The sequence below is a fragment of the Porites lutea genome, chromosome 13 (genome assembly GCF_958299795.1).
Source record: "Porites lutea chromosome 13, jaPorLute2.1, whole genome shotgun sequence".
NCBI classification, from domain to species: domain Eukaryota; kingdom Metazoa; phylum Cnidaria; class Anthozoa; order Scleractinia; family Poritidae; genus Porites; species Porites lutea.
In genome coordinates this window covers 22,221,446-22,239,275 of record NC_133213.1, presented here as the reverse complement: position 1 = coordinate 22,239,275, position 17,830 = coordinate 22,221,446, and the positions used below count along the sequence as shown (strand labels likewise).

At 39.1% G+C, this 17,830-nt stretch overlaps 1 pseudogene; it reads left to right on the top strand.

Moving 5' to 3' along the window:
* Positions 1 to 59: 59 nt before the first annotated feature.
* Positions 60 to 8,005, top strand: LOC140922563 (uncharacterized; annotated as a pseudogene).
* The last annotated feature ends 9,825 nt before the right edge of the window (positions 8,006 to 17,830 follow it).

Here is a 17,830-nt window from a genome sequence, read left to right as displayed (position 1 = left end):
TATTTTTTATCGTGGTAGTTTGGACTTTTGCCTGTGTAGTTTCAAAAGGGAATCCAAACATGAGTGTGTTAAACGCCGTCGTGATTTTGTCATTGTTTAGCGTTTCTCTCTTTGTGAATTCAAATGCATCAGTTTGGCCTTTACCGACCTCCATCTATCTCTCCGGACCGCCTGTTCCGATTTCGCCAGTTTTTACCTTCAAAACCTCATCAACATCGGGTGTCCTCAAACGTGGAATCACTCGCTACTTGGAAATAATTCTGCAGCAAATTGTTGGGGAAAACGTGGATCACCATCTCAGAGCTAACCAAACCTTGAGTGAACTTGTCCTGAGTGTTCGCAGTGACAATGAAAGTTTGCAAGTTGATACTTCCTACTGGTACATTTTAAAAGTAAGCAATGGAAAGGCTAGTATTGAAGTGAAAACTCCTTATGGTGCACTGTAAGTGACCTAAAATATACTTAACTAATATAGTCATACCCTGGGGGGGGCACTTTAGGAATTTCTGGGTGGGGATGTGCCGCTGGGACCCTGGAACCCTTAACCTATACCAGAGCTAGTTCAGCTGAATTTTGCTACCCTATACTAGAGTAAACTCCCCAAATCCCCCTATCCTAGAGTAGCTGTTTACCTAGTCAAGATAAAATCTTCAACCAACTGATCAGTTTCCTGAAAAATGATACCCTATTCTAGACCCAAACGCTCTGATTTATATACCTGATCCTAGAGTAAACTGCTTGAAAATCATACCCTTCACAGCGGCACATACCTATATAGCCCATATATGGCAGTACCCCCCCCCCCTAGGAGTCATACCAGCTCCCCTCGCCTCACCTTTCCCCACCCCACCCAAAAACATTTTTGACATGCCGTTCTCCTCAGGTATTACATTCAAACCGAGAGGGGCTGGGTACGAACCCTTTATTATGGGATAAACAACATGAGACCCACATAGTCAGAAAGAGCATATTGAGGTTAGCAACATTCTCAACCTTAATGTTTATTGGGCCTATATCGAACAAGATACAGCCATTCAAAAACTCCAAATTTTACTAGAAAAATATATAGACGTCCAGAGTGTGTGTCCGGCAATCTATACATCTCTTATTGATTTTCAAGTTTTTAAATAGCTCTATCTTGTTCAATATTGGCCCGATCAACACCAGACTTGAGATCTTACCTACATGTGTAATCTCAATGGGCTCTTCCTGACTACTTGGCAGTAGGTCTCCTGTTGTTTATCCCATAACAAACCAACCCATACCCATCCCTCCTTGGTTTGAAATTTGGCAAGACACTAGGCAATAGACTCTGATATGATAACTCTCTTGTAAAGAAAAATTGAGATTTGAAGGAAGATAGTGATTCCAAGTTCATTTTACTACAACCTGGCAGGGGATATACTGTAGCCAGGATCCATGGTGAGTTGAACCTGCACTGGCCTCATCGAAGATGGATCCCACCCAATCTAAGTGCACTTCATTTTAGCAGATCATTAAAAGACTAGTGTGAATTTGCCTCCTCTTGCAGGTATGGAATGGAAACTTTTTCTCAATTGATTGTAGATGGAAATTTGCTAAATAGTACAGTCAATATTGATGACCAACCGGAATATGTGCACAGGGGCCTTATGTTAGACACTGGGTAAGCATCATGCATTCATCTCTCAATAATTTATAATTCAGTGGTGGTTAAAAGGTTTTGGTGCTATTGATTGTATATTTTTTTTACAGGCGAAGGTATTTTCCCTTTGAGCTTGTGAAGAACATTTTGGACGGCATGAGCTTTGTGAAGTTAAATGTGCTTCACTTGCATATATTGGACTGGTGAAGATTCAGTGTACAGAGCAAACTGTGAGTATTCAAAGTACAGTTGAAGCTCTCATAAGCAACCAAGCAAAATGGCAAGAACTCACTGATTTCTAATGAAAAATTACCCTATCCCTGAGACTTAATTGCTTGAAAACCATTCCCTTCACAGCGGCACATGTCGAATAGTTTATATCCCATGTATTTAAGTACCCCCTGGTACCACCTGGTTGAGTAGGTGTTTATCATTATGGGGAGGGATGAAATACGAGCTCCGCTAAATAAGCCTGCATGAAAGGCTACCTGAAACTGTTCCTTGCGTTAGTAATTCATTCTTTGGATTGTAGGAATGTTATGTTTTACATTTGAAATACATTTTATGTGTTTCATCTTTTCACTTAATCTTTTCAGTTACCCAGAACTACAAGAAAACACAACTCAGTTTTATACCCAGAAGCAAATCAAAGATTTGGTATCTTATGCTGGTGACAGAGGAATAAGAGTTATTCCAGAGGTTGAATCAGCGTAAGTTTGCAATTAAAAATCAAGAAGGGTAGCATAGACCCTAAAAAGCTTTGTTTATGCATGGCTAGTCTCGTTCTCTCTACGAGGCTAGCCATGCATAAACAAAGCTTTTTAAATCTCCTGCGACAAAATGGCCGCCACTTGGCAAAGGTCTATTAAGGCATTTTATGGCTGTGGAGGGGTGAGGAAGGGGAGGGGGGCAAGAGGCTTGCACCAAACACTAGATTCGCTTGCACGTTCTGTCTGTGATAGAACAGTCATGCAGCTACCTAATCAGTTGATAATAATGCCCTACTTCAACAAAGAAACATTTATTTCAGTAATGGAGGGTAGAAAGGCTCTCAGACATCAAGTTTTTATGTACATCGACTGTAAGTGTCAGCATTTCTGTGATCCATCTGTAATATTATTTCTATGTTTTACAAGTCTTGTAAGGTTAATTTGTTCCTATTTCCCCCCCTCTGGAAGCAAACAAAACACACTTTCTTGTTTGTCAGTTGGTTTATTTCACGTTGTTATGTTATATTTGTTATTATGCAGTTCCCATGTTGCTGGAATGATTGGTCTGATCAACAAAACAAAAGGACTGAGATTCTGCAATGTTTCAGGATTTCTTGAACTCTATAATGACCCACAGGTAAGATTAACTGCAATCAACTCTCAGAGTTGTCATTCAAAATATCCATGACTACTGATAGATTATTGCTGATTATAATTATCTGTTTGGCTATCATAAAAAAAAATTTAACCACAGAAGGCAAACCTTGAGATTTCTATTGACATGCAGTTGACAAAACTGATTAAGACGCTGAATGAAGTACCATAGCAAGTAGAACAAGATGTTACAGAGCATACACTTCGGCGTCGTGGTTGTGGAACTGATTAATTGTAAATGCGGAGGAATAGTAAGAAATGAAATTTGGTAAGAGTAAGGTGTTAATTTTTGAAATTATGGGATTTGTCAGGATATTCCGAAAAGAGCAACATCCAAGAGGCCTACTTGCCAAAAACTAGCAACAAATTGTCTCTGAGATATTAGCCCAGTTATGCTGTGACGACTCCATACAAATCCTTCTAAATTTGACTTGGGTCTATTAAAGTGTTATTGGGTGATCTGGTTTCCCCTCAAGACTTGGCAAAAGTCCTCAAGTTGAAGTGTCCTCTATTAAATTATTACAAAACACCAATTAGTCAATGATGTAGCAGATATGACACTAAGATCCTCTTTTCATAAGGCTTGATTAGTTTGAAAAATATAATTTATCATTATGAGAAGGTTTTGCTGTAGTTTGAGTCCTTTAGCTAATACATATTAGTAGTGTTTGTTTACTTAGACATGTATCCAATTATTATTATTATTATTATTATTATTATTATTATAGGCTGACAGTTTTTTTTATTGAAATGAAATGTTTTTAATTTGAATAATTTTTCTTATATAATTAGTTAAATTAACTCTTTCTAAGCTAAATTAAGTGCTTTTTAAATCCACAGGAATTGTAAATAGTGTTTTGAATGAATAGTTTTTTCTTTTTTTTCAAGCGAATTTATTGTAAATAGGATTTTAATAGTTAGCATTGTTGTCAATAAATTTTTTTCATTAATTATTATTATCAATTATTATTATGATGATGATTATTGTTACCATTACTTTTATTAATGAGTCTTATGGTGTACTTGCTTCGACAAGGGAGTAACTCTTACCACAATGAAAAATATCCTTGAAGAAATGATGACATTGTTTCCAGACCAGTTCTTTCACCTGGGTTTAGATGAAGTTACAACATCCACTTTGTGCAGCATACAAAGTAGGTTAATTTAATTACAGAAAGTTGATTGTGGCATAATGAAAACTTTGAAACATCATCACTCTTTTAACTTAATTTACATGTATATGTTTGTACTTAGTTTTTTATCTCAGGTAATAATTCTTTTTCTTTTGTTTTTAGATATGGTAATTATGTATGCTAATGAAGTTGAAACAAAAGAAAAATAAAATTACCTTAGATTAAAAAAATACCTACAACAAGTGATTTTAGGTTGACGTTTGTTACTAATGAATATAGAATTAAATAATAGCTTCTCATTTTGAAATAATTGAAGATAGTGTGGTTTTTCATTAATAGCTAAGGACAGTTTTGGGAGGAGGCATTTATTTGAAAGTTGGTCAAATGCGACAAGAGGATTTTTTAACTATGACATTTTTGTTTTTCGTATTAAACTACAGAATTAGTATCTTTTGATTTCAATTATTATTTAAATCAGTCTTATCGTGTATCATAAAGACTGGCTGATTGTAGCCCTCATTTGGGGACTGCACTTATTACCTCTTTGTCCAAAATGTGGCAGTTAATTGAGTGAATACTGGATGCAAGCTTTCATCACGTGGTAGTGATTTCTTTAAGTTTGACATGGTATGTTGTCAAGCATTACTGCAGGTAAAAGCAAATCTCTGTAAATGCAATAACTTGGCTGGTTATTTTCTACACAGATACCAAAAGCCTCGAGCAAGAACTAATGAAGTTTCTAGTACAGAAAGGAAAAATTCCATATGCCTGGCAAGAGGCTTTGATATCAACTTCCGCTGTAAGCATATTGTATTATATAACATGCATCTTTTTTGCCTCATGGATGAAGAGCTGTTTTGTGAAAATGTCCATGTGCTTTTACTGGGTGTTATTAAATCTTATTTATTAATTTATTTATGACTTAATCTCATTTATTGATTATGATTTCATCATAGGCAATAAAAGGAACAGTGCTCCAGGCATGGAAAGGCTCTGTAGTAAAAACCCTTATAGATGGCGGATTTCAAGTGTAAGCAAGAAAGAAAGCTGTTTTTTTTATAAATGATATCAAGTTTGACAAATTAACAATATTTTTGATTGAGTAAGACTTGTAAAGTTGAACTTCTGAAGTAATAAGTTGTTTTCCCCTAACAAAACATTAATTAGAAAGCAAAAAAAAAAAGCATATTTGGCATTTTACCGATCCTTATTTGATCAGTTTGCATAGGAGAGGTTCGTCTATATTATTATTCATCTCCATCTTGTTTTTCAATTTGACAGGATCAACTCTCTGAGCGGCAATTTTTACCTAAGTAGCCTTGTGGATTTTAGTGCACTATGGACTAATATTTCGGCCGGGGTAACTATCATTTATAATAAGTCTGTCTTTATTTTAGTTTGATCTCGTCCCTAGGGGCTTGTCCGTTTTGAAAATTAGAAGACCCTTGGGACAAGTTTGCAAATTTTTAGACAAATGGCCTCTATGAACAGCATTAAGTCTCCACCAGATTTCTGGATTTTACCATCTAATGAAAACTAAAACAAGAAATTTGAAGAGTCAATCCCATGTATTATTAGACAGTAGTAACAGACAAAAGGAAAAATAGTCGGTGAATAGTAAATTACAAAACCAGACCATTAATTGTTGGAATTCAATTAGTACAAAGACACGTTTTAGCTTGAAGGATAGCAAATATCACGAAACAATCCCTAAATATATCTTTTGTTGTGTCTGTTTGCATTATTTTAAAGTTAAATCCAGACGAGATGACACTTGTTCTGGGTGGTGAGATGGCCATGTGGACTGATGATTACTGCTTTGTAGATCAGTGCTTTCTGTACAAACGAGGAAAACCTGACGCATGGTGGATGTTTGGACCCGAGAGCGATTCACAGTTTACTGAGTCAGTGAGTGGAATTGTAAGTATCTCTGGTCGTAAATAAAGTAAATGTCCTCTTATGAGTGCTCCCCCTCCCCACTGAAAAGCGTCCCCGCTGAGTTACAGGCCCATGTACCTGTAAACAAAACAATACATCCGCGGTTATAAGACCCCCTCCCCCCCACTTATAATTTCCCCCAGTTACAGGCCCATTTACCTGTAAACAACAAAAAAATACATCCAGAAAATTAGCCCCCCCCCCCCACGGATATAAGCCCCCCTCCCTCCACTTATAAGTTCCCCCAGTTACAGACCCATTTTACTTATAAACAAAAAATAATAAAACGGATAAAAGCTCCCACTTATAAGTTCCAGGCAGTAAAATGCTATAAAGGGCCTTTTGGAACAACCTATCTCAACTAATTTTGTCAGCCAATTGTCGATAAAATGAACAGAAAACGGTGCACAATGCTGTTTGCAATGTGCATGCAATTAAGTGTCCACCAGATTTCTGGATTTTACCACCTAATGAAAACTAAAACAAGAGATTTAAAGAGTTAATTCCATGTATTATTATTCCGGAATGCAGTTAATCGAGCTTGCTATTAAGAGAGCCAGCGCGGCAAACCTGGTGCGCCCGTCCCTTAGAATCAGGCCCTGATACAGAATAGGTTTTCTCGTGATGCGGGATTTCTCTTATTTGAAGACCGGGACTCGCGATTTTGAAGCGAAAAGGGGGCGAGATTCGGGATTGAAAATATGCTCGGGACGCGAGATAACCATCGGGATTACGGGATTGCAGGAAAATATAGGTCGGGATGACCTCATGGAGGTATTATACTGGGACACTCCGATATACACTAATGAGACAACAAACTTTCAGATTTGGCCCAGTGCCATTGTTGGAGCTGGTTCATTTTGGAATTATCAGTCAAAACTAACTCCTGATAGCAAAGAGTTCGCGGTGATGATAGATACTCAGCACAAGGTGAGCCGTTATGTTAGATTTTTCGAGTAACTTATAATTGTCCTGACCTGATCGGTCAAACGTATCGTCTACTACTGGTAAGGTCACAGAGCCAAGTTAAAAGCAATTGAGCGAACTTTCTGCTCACACTTCAACCGCCAGAGGGCTGGGAAAAGCGGATGAATAAAGGAGGAAAAAGTTGACTGCCCATGCCTTAACTTGGCATCAGGATCAAAAACAAGCTTGATCGAATGGCCCTTGGCATAGACCAATAATTGATTTGCTCGTAACTGACGAAACACATATTAACTTTTCTCTCCCTCCTCCAATAATTGTTAATTATTTATTCTTGTAGAGAATGGTGCAGCGTGGCATCCTTACTTGTCCTTCCGGATGTAAATGTGACGTCCTCACTAGATGTGGTCAAAAGTATCCACAGCCCTATTGACTAATTGTTAGAATAAGTTAGCTTAGGAAGAGTGATTTTATGCGGCATATCTTATTTATCTTATCGACAACTCCACGTACTGAAAGGTTTAGAGCACAAAACTTGGCTTAAGTTCACAAGTTTTGCGACAAAATACTTGTTAGAATAGTTCTTGATGTGCTCTTTCGTGTGTTCAGGTTTTCTAAAGCGTCTTTAAATGCCCTGCCCTGACATCTTCTTTCATAATTTTCTATGCCATTTTGGCACTGAGACGTAAACTAACGCTGAAATTTCGCGCCAAAATTAAGGAGTAATCTATCACTCATGATATCATATGATACGACCCGCTCACCGGAATGTCATGGTTACCGTACGCGCTGCCTTGCGGCTCCTTCTTTTGACTAGAGTCCTTCCCCACCAGGGGCGTAGCTAGGGGGGTCCTGGGGTGCCCGTGACCCCCCCTTGTAGGCCTTCTTTTAAGCAAACAACCTACAATATTCAGGTGGCGAAAACGCCATGACAATATCTTGGCCGTAATAGCCATTGTCGAAAAGCCCACTTTTTTAAAATTTGCTTTTATGTAAAGTATTTTCGTCAACGGCTCTTGTCTTTAGTTAATATGGGCCGTCATGCCGCGATAAGACGACTGAGCCCGCTGATACACGAGGGAGAGAAGCGACGCACGGCGTGGAGGTCGACATGACAATCTGGTGAGAAGCCTCTGTGAACCCCCCCCCCCCCCCCCCTTTGAAAAATCCTGGCTACGCCCCTGCCCACACCCATAATGGCGAGGGGTTTGATCAAGGACTAGCTAAGTCATGTTTTCTTGCTTTTGAAATTTTTTGCTAAATTTTTCAAGTTTGTCTTTCCCATCCATGCTTATATTCTCAACCATCTTTAATTTAATAACTCTAGGCATGAATATTTTGTTTTCCTTGCAAGTACGTTTGTAAGATATCCTTTTTGAAATAAATTTATATACATAAAAATAAAATTATTATACATTGCACTCATTACATGTCTTCTCATTGGCTAAGAACGTACAGCTAATTTTGAAAATCAGCGCAACCTACAGATTAGTTAATTATCTGCTTGCAGGTAGCTGATTTGTCTGCAGTTTCCGCGCTCAATGTATGATTTCCAAGAGCAATATCAAATTATATTCCGTGCAAAGGTGTTGTTATTTTCTTTAAAACAATGCCTGATTAGATTAGCTTTTTGTAGTATCCCGAATAATCAAGGTCTCGGTAAGTGTTATTAGCCTCAGCCTTCGACTCGACTGGTAACACTTCGACCTTTGATTATTCCGAATATCACAAAATTTCTTTCAATAGGTGTTCAATATAGCAACTGATAAACATGACCATATATGGAAATATGATTAAAACTTGAATGAGTGCATGCTTTACGATTGACCAGGTGTGTACTTAAACTTGACTTTGCCCATGCCTAGAGAGGAAAATCTATGAATGTCTACATGATGCCGAATAGCTTTTCATGTCTACGTGAAAAGCTATCCGTTTATCCGTTGTAGTAGGAACAAAAAGAACAGGAACAAGTCGTTCACAAGGAGCAGTTGAAGACTCGTACCCATTCACTATTTATGTGTTTTGGGGGTGAGTGAAGATTGGGGTTTGGTTGATGAGCATGGGGATAATTAAATAGCGACTGGATACGAGTCTGGAGTAGTTGGCAGAGAGGGTTTGGCGACTAAATCCCAATCCTCACTTCCGCTTATATTTACTTCCGTCTTTCTGGGTTCCAGTTCTCCCTCCTACTCTTTTATTTTCGCCACGGTTCGAATACCCGTTACCCGTTCACACTGCGACGAAGAGTTACACAGAAACCTATCCGATGTGAGACGATCCACTTTCTAGATCGGTGCTGCTTCAATTGAAAGTGGCAAGATTGCTTGGATTAACGATGAAATTCTGGTTTTGATAAATATGGACAAAAGTTTCCTTTGCTGTTTCAAAGGTACATCCCTGAATGGGGAAAATTGGTTTGAACACGTTTTTGTTTTACTGAGTCATTTGGCTGCTAAGAGACCCGTTGCACGGTTGTGGGTCACTACCATGGTACTCTTTGAAAATATAATGAAATGAGTTTTTGGTGCCTTTATGCTTCTTATGACGTTGTATGACGAAACGAGGTCAAATGGTTTCATCAAACTTCTGCTTAAAAGTTGGGTTTTCTTGCTTGAAAACCGATTTACCTAGCGGGATAATGATATAACCAGAAACTTGCCTTAAAATATGTAAAAAAACTTCCTAGAATCGAAAAATGTATAGCGCCTCTGAGGTGGGAGTGGTTTGTTAATCAAATATTGATTATTCCAATTCAAGGAGAAGTTGTTTTAGAATAGTTTAAGGGATCGAAGAGATCAACAATCACAGTAAACATCTCGTTTTCTTCAGGTTTAATACATTACTTATCTTAAGGTAACATCAGAAACTAAACATTGTATCGTGCTACGTGTTAGGATCATGCAGAAGCAGTTCAACAAGCGCTAGCCGACCTATAAGTCACCCCATGTAAGAGAATCCACGATAGTCAGGGATTTGGGATTCCACGTCACGGATCCCGGATTACAGGTACTCGATTCCAGTCTTTGTCAGTGGAACTTGGATTCTCAATTCCAATTGCTAGTGGCATTCTGGATTCTTTGAGCTGTACTCCGGACTCCAAAGCCCAGGATTCCGGATTCCACATGCAAATTTTTCCCAGATTCCGGATTCCGTTACATGGGGCGATATAACGGATGAACCATTAGGAAAGTAAAGGGGCTGGGTTGAATTTTTGGCAGGTCTATGAAAGGTTTCTCTTTACTCCTGAGGTGGAAATCTATTTTTCCTCCTTGAACAGCGTTTTTGATCATGGTGCGTGTGGAGATTTTTTTCTTACTAATGCGTTTCCCTTTCCCCAACCTCCTATCCTTTTTTCTAATGGTGACATCCCTAAATTAAAGCAGCTCCTTTAAATAATATAACTGAGGGATAGCTAAAAGTCAACAGCCTCGAGAAAAGCAACCTAGAGGCAGAAAATAGGTCAGATTTTCGATAGAATGATGATAGCTTTAACGATTGCTGTAATTTCCAAACGCCAAACCTCAGAACGTTGCTGTGTACGTGTTCTGATCTGGAACTGATCTACTTGATAAAAAGCCCAACTTTTACAACCTAGCACAATTACAACAAAACATCATTAAGTTATTGTAGCGTCCAAATTCTTAATCTAATATCTTCCACTGTTTGGATACTTCAAAGTCGACATCAATTAAAGCTGTTGGACCACTAACGCAATATTACACGAAAACGTTTTTTATGATTGAAATGACTCGCAGTAATTAAGAAACAACATTAAGAGTTAAACCTAGTTTAATAGCAGAACAAATAGTCTACGGGTGCAGAGACAGAGGCGGACTCAGCTCTACAAGGAAGTGGTGGTGGAAAAATAGAGAGAGAAAATAAATCTTGTTTTCGGATGAAAATTAGATTTCGGGCCCTTTTTCCTTTGTTTGCAGGCATGGAAGGACTATCTGGCAACGCTTTTCCTAAAAAAGGGTTATTAAAATAAGGCAAAAGTCACTCTAATGATTCTCAGACGGTCCAATTCGCCAGCGGCCACTTGCTCCTGTCTCTGCGCAGGCTATTCAGTGTATCGTCCAAAACTTACAGTTAAAACTACGAGCATATTCATTCCCAAACGTGGAAGGCAAAATGTTTACTCTTGTATGAAACGCTAATAATTTATCCATATAAGTTAAACTCGTCTCTGAAATCCCATTTTACTTAAATTTAAAAACAGTTTTAATTAAGTGACACAATGTTTGTCCCAATTCATAACATAAGTACAAAATGAAGACTGGAGACTGCTCTCAGTGCAAAACATTGTTTTCACCATGCAAATGGGAACGTGACAACAATAGTGCCATTGACAAATGCATATGAAATAAATCATATATGAGAACTGCGGGAATAAAATCAAATGAAGAATGATACTCGCAGTTGTGAACGCAATTTATGCAATTACGTAAGAAGCCTGAAAAAAGAAATCAAGACTTCAACGGGATTTGAACCCGTGACTTTGCGATACCGGTGCGCCGCTCTAACCAACTAAGCTGTGAAGCCACTGATAGTCCCATTGTTTTCTAACCCTGAAAACAATGGTCTGCATTCAGTCTGCAGTCTGCATTTTTTACTGTCCACCAATTTGTACATTAAGGATCAACAAGACATGAGCATACTAATTTTTAAAAAAAATATATATAACAAGTTCAGCTGGGAAACCGGGGATCAATCATACAAAACGTAATACACCCTTTTAACCCAGACCTTAAACCACTGAATTGTGACCCGCGGTTCAGAATCACGGTTCAGAATGCACAAAATACTTTACAGTGCATACTTAAAATTTTTAAAATTATCTGATTAAAATCTGAATCTTAAAACACCAGCACCCGACGTTTACAGTAGTCGTTCGTTTATCCCTCGCGCGCATTTTGAGACAATTTTAGTGATGGTCAGTTACTGTGGTTACGACATATGATGTCTTAAGTAGCAGGTGGTCAAGGCATTTTTGAGTGAAAATGCCTGTTCTTATAATTACCCCTTTTTGCAACAATAAAAGTAAAAACTGTCAATAAAATGATGCAAAGGGCTTATTTAAATGTTATTTTGCATGTGAAGCACGAAAAATTATCATTTATCGCGATTTTAACCTGATTTCTAATTCTTGGTGAAATCCAAGATGGCGACCATTGGTGACGTCACAGGCCTCCAGCAGCACCACCTAGATCAAAGGCTTTCCACTGAAGGCAAAATCGTTTCGAAATACTGCAAATTATCAAAAACTCTGGCGAGGGGTTCCATCCACCCCTCCCCCTTATACCACGCTGAGGTATGAATTTGCGTGTACGTCCGAGGGTTAACCCTGTTAAATTCATTTGAATTATTTGTTTCAGTCATTTGCTTTAAAGCCGAGGGGGAAAAACTGAAAAGGAATTATTAAGATTATGATGATAAGAATGATTATTATCATCAATATTACAGTTATTTCAATGCAATTTGCCTTTGCCAAATTACAATTTGCATGTTAAGGTAGGTTACACGAGAAAAATGGCAATCATGTGTACTACTATTCAGTAAGTTTCGCGGGAGTAACGAAATACTTGTAAACAACGTTAAGTTCTTTCCCCACGAAAATTGTTTGTCTTTTTCCAAAGTTATAATTGATAAGTGTAGCCGGCGTGGCTAATATAGAGCTCCACAGTATACAGTATACCCTTTGATTTACAACGTTTTTTTTTTTTTTTTGATGTTATTAATTAGAGAGATTTAGAGTTTCGTTTACGGCAAACCGTGGATTTGTACCACGTGACTAAGTGTTCCCTTTACTTCTCGAGCTTTCTCGTTTTCTGTTAATTAGATCTACAAAAAATTGTTAGTTTCAAGTTAGTTTTATCCATAAGAATTGCTTTGAGCTGTTTTCATTTTATCTGTATATTTTCTATTTTGAGAAATTCTCAACTTGAATCTGTAGACGTTTGCCATTTGCCGTTAGCGTGACTATAAATCTCTCTATTTAATATCTTCTGACAAAAAATGCCTAAAATGAAAATACGCTTTTTTTACCAAACGCCCCATTGAGGACAGCTATTAAATAACGCACTTCTTTCTTTGGGGAAATCCAGATATATACACGCTACTTCAGCAGTTGTGTTGACATCAAACTTTCAGCGCATCCCTGTAAAGAAAGTAACAATTGATACATTAATTAATCTTTCATTTCAAAACAAAATAAAGGTCAAAGCGTTAAATTTTAGGATGCCATGGATGATGATATGAAAAATAGCAAAATGAAGAACATTTAACATCTTTGACATATTTGTTCGTTTTGAAGCTATGAATTTCTCTACATATAGTGCTAGTCCTGTAGAAAAACGAAGGAAACTTATTCCCTATGTTTATCTTTTATCCACACCTGACCTAAACTATTTAACAATTGAGAACATTAAGCAATGCCTAGTGTTGAATTGACTTTTGAAATGTGTTGGTAGCCCGTTAGGAATAACATTTACTTGAGTGAATCCATAATAATTTAACACTTACCACCCAACCCATCCTTACTTTATACATATTTTTATTCTTTTTATTATCAAGTCTGTCATTTTCCTCTTATCTGAATTTGACAAGAATGATTCTAGCTTTTCTTCTTAAGCCTTTTGTCACTAGAACAGCAAGAAAAAAAAATCTCCACTTACGACTTGCTCAATGTCAATCTTAACGTCATCGCCCATCAGAACAAAAGGAGCCCAGTACTTTGGAGCAGAATAATCCTTGGAGTCTCGAAGACATTTCATGGCCCTCTGAAGAGCAACACTTGCCCTTTCTCCACTTGCAAGTTGTTGGTAGAAAGATTTCATAAACATCATTGTGGCTTCGTCATCAATTGCCCAGAGTGTCGCGAGCACGGAACGAGCACCAGCAAACAAGAAAGCACGTGCCATACCGACCACACCCTCAGACGAGACCGGTCCTTGACCACTGTGGCAGCAACTAAGCACAACTAGCCTTGCTCTCAGCTTCACAGCTTGTATGTCAGACATTTTCATAATGCAGTCCTCCTCCTTAGGACGCTTGGATTTACATCGGGGATCTGGAGCCAAAAGAATTTCTCCTTTTTCCTTTTTTCCGTGGGCTGCGATGTGAACCAAAGCAACTGACCCGATTCTCTGAAGTACCGCTTCTTTGGTTGCATCTTCACCTGTTAAGGGTTGACTCTTTAGAATTTCTCCAATCATCTCCACTTCCTCTTTTGCGTGCTTCAGTGGATCATAAATGGGGTTCCCCCGTCTATCTGTAATTTTCTTCAAGCATGGATCTCCAACAAGTAAGGCTCCACTTTTACTGTGGTATTCACTTGGAGAATCTGTGATGACTCTCAAACTTGTCAGTGAGGGAACAGTGCGGATCCTTAAAGTTTCACTCAGGGCTGTCCAAGGAGCTTTAGACAAAGGGCCATCAGGAACTACAATTAGTTCATCACCTTCAAGCAAGTTTTCAATGGGACCAATAAGTACATCATATAATTGCTGCAAACAGTCGGTGGTCTCCTGTGATGCCTCCGATGCTTGATGTTTGTCTCGAGTAGTTGAAGTTGTTGTACTCAGCTTATCCATTGACCGATTTTCGCACCTGATACCTCTGCCAGCCCCAATGTTCTTCAAAACAGTGTCTAAAAGGAGACAAAAGGAATCTTCGTGCTCTTTTCCAATTGCTTGTAACTTCAATTCCCTAAAGATAGGGTTGCCTTCTTTTCGCAATACCCACATGCTGAGTAGGTTCTCTACCAGGGCAAAAAAAACTGTTAACACAGTTGTTTTCTTTGAAATATTTATGACTTCTTCTTCAGATTCAATTGACCTGGGAGAAAGTGATGTAAGGCCATAAGTTTCTTTCAAGGCATCGACCAAAGCCTGTGCTCGTCCCCTCTCAGCAATGTATAAAGCCTCATCAATCCTCCCAAGCTCGACTAAAGTTTTCCATAAATAAGTATAGGTACATTGATGACTCGTATGAAAACTTATTTTCAGTCTGTCTTCAGAAATAAAGCTGGCTCTTATTGTGTCATAGATTTTTAAACCGAGTCTTAAATGATCTAAACCTTCATTCAAAAAACCTGATTGTAAAAGACATGCACCCAGGTTGCAATGGGCACATCCTGCTGCCTGCCTGTCACCGACTTCCTCGGCAATAATCAGGTGTTGCCTATAGCACTCTATTGATTCATTGATGTTCTTTAGAGCTGCGTAATCCGATCCGAGAGAGCAATAGGCTTTTCCTTCTGATTTCCTGTTACTGATTTCCTTGGCAATGCTCAGTGTCTTCTTGTGGTGCTCTATTGCTCGTGGGAAGTCGCAGAGGGAATGATGAATACTGCCGAGAAGACTATAGGCCATTGCTTCTATTGCCCTGTCACCTATTTCCTTGGCAATGCTCAGGTTTTTCTTGTGGTTCTCAGCTGCTCTTGGGTATTCGCTGAGGGAATTATAAACAAAGCCGAGATTCAAATAGGCACTTCCTTCTAATAACCTGTCACCGATTTCCTCGGCAATCCTCAGGCATTGCTCGTTGTACTCTATTGCTCGTTGGAATTCGCTGATGGAATGATAAACAACGCCGAGATTAGAATAGGCACGTCCTTCTCCTGCCCTGTTGCCGATTTCCTTGTCAATCCTCAGGCCTTGCTTGTGGTACTCTATTGCTTGTTGGAATTCGCTGAGGGATTGATAAGCAGTGCCGAGACTACAATAGGCAGGTCCTTCTCCACCCCTGTCGCCGATTTCCTGGAGAATGCTCAGGCTTTTCTTGAGGTACTCTATTGCTCGCTGGAATTCGCTGAGGGAGTTATAAGCAGTGCCGAGATTACCATAGGCACGTCCTTCTACTTCCCTGTCACCGATTTCCTGGGCAATGCTCAGGCTTTTCTCGAGGTACTGTATTGCTTGTTGGAATTCGTTGAGGGATTGATAAGCAGCTCCGAGATCATTATAGGCAGCTCCTTCTCTTTTCCTGTCGCCGATTTCCTGGGCAATCCTCAGGTGTTTCTTGAGGTACTCTATTGCTCGTTGGAATTTGCTGACGGAGTTATAAGCAGCGCCGAGATTACCATAGGCAGTTCCTTCTTCTTCCCTGTCACCGATTTCCTGGGCAATGCTCAGGCTTTTCTCGAGGTACTGTATTGCTTGTTGGAATTTGCTGAGGGATCTATAAGCAACGCCGAGATTACCATAGGCACGTCCTTCCCCTGCCCTGTCGCCGATTTCCTGGGCAATCCTCAGGTGTTTCTCGTGGTACTCTATTGCTTGTTGGAATTTTCTGAGGGATTGATAAGCACAGCCGAGATTACAATAGGCACGTCCTTCCCATGCCCTGTCGCCGATTTCCTGGAAAATCCTCAGTTGTTTCTCGTGGTACTCTATTGCTCGTTGGAATTCTCTCAGGGATTGATAAGCAACGCCGAGATTACCATAGGCAACTCCTTCTTGTGCCCTGTCACCGATTTCCTTGGCAATGCTCAGGTGTTTCTTGGTGTACTCTATTGCTCGTTGGAATTCTCTGCGGCAGTGATAAGTACGGCCGAGATTGCAATAGGGACCTCCTTCTCCTGCCCTGTCACCGATTTTCTTGGCAATGCGCAGGTGTTGCTTGTGGTACTCTATTGCTCGTTGGAATTTGCTGAGGGAGTTATAAGTATCGCCGAGATTGCTATAGGCTGTTCCTTCGCATGCCCTGTTACCAACTTCCCTGGCAATGCTGAGGTGTTTATTGTGGTACTCTATTGCTCGTTGGAAGTAACTGAGGGACTTATAAGTACGGCCGAGATTGCCATAGGCACATCCTTCTCCTGCCCTGTCACCAACTTCCTTGGTAATGCTCAGGTGTTGCTTCTGGTACTCTATTGCTTGATGGAAGTCACTGAGGAAGTAATAAGCTTCGCCTAGATTCCAGTAGGCACGTGCTTTCTCTGCCGTGTTTTTATTGATTTGCGCTTGTGTAAGACGCTTTTTTTGTTCAGCTATTACTTGTAGTATTCTTTCTGCCATTTCAAAGTTGTAGTACTCAAAGTGGAACTGTTTCTTGGCAGTAAGGTTTCCTTAGAGGTACGTGGAGGTGGAGAAAAAGGAAAATAATTGTCATTAGTATATTTGAAGTCTTTTATAATATTTTGTCTCCCTTACACAGATAATACACGATAGAACTTTCCACTCCTTCCTTGCTATAGATTTAATCTAACTGACGCATCTCCGGAATTATTCTGTCTGTTATAACACAATATTTCATTTAGAATCCCTTAAAACGTTTTTCTATAAATTGAGATGAAAATACTAAAAAAATCATCTCGGTGTACCCTACCTAAGTATTCATAAAACTAGGGTATCTAAAAGATAGTAACGCTGCGGCACATTCTGTTGATACTGGCATTAGTTAGGCAGTGGGACTTAAAAGAATCGAAAATGACATTGAATGTTGGAAAGTACTAGAATAATTACTATCAGTCTATAGAAAGAACTCGTGGGAACGTTGTTTAGAAAATGATCAAGTGGTTATCAACTCTGGTTTTCCCACAGTAAATTGTAGGAAATGATAGGAATTCAGATTGTTTATCCATATATTTAATATACGGTGTACTATCCTTTCTCTGGAAACACGATACTTTTCTTACTGTTAATTCCACTTTATTAAGTAACAGTTATTTAGCTATATATTTATAGAAAACAACAACACAAAAAACGGAAAAAGAAAAAAAAAAGGAAGGAAGGAAAAAAAGAGTTCACTAGGACTCGAACGCGGCACCATCGGCTCGACGCGACTACACCCAACCACTACACCACTAGCCTGTTCCAGTCTCCGAGATGGTGGTGGAAACGCCC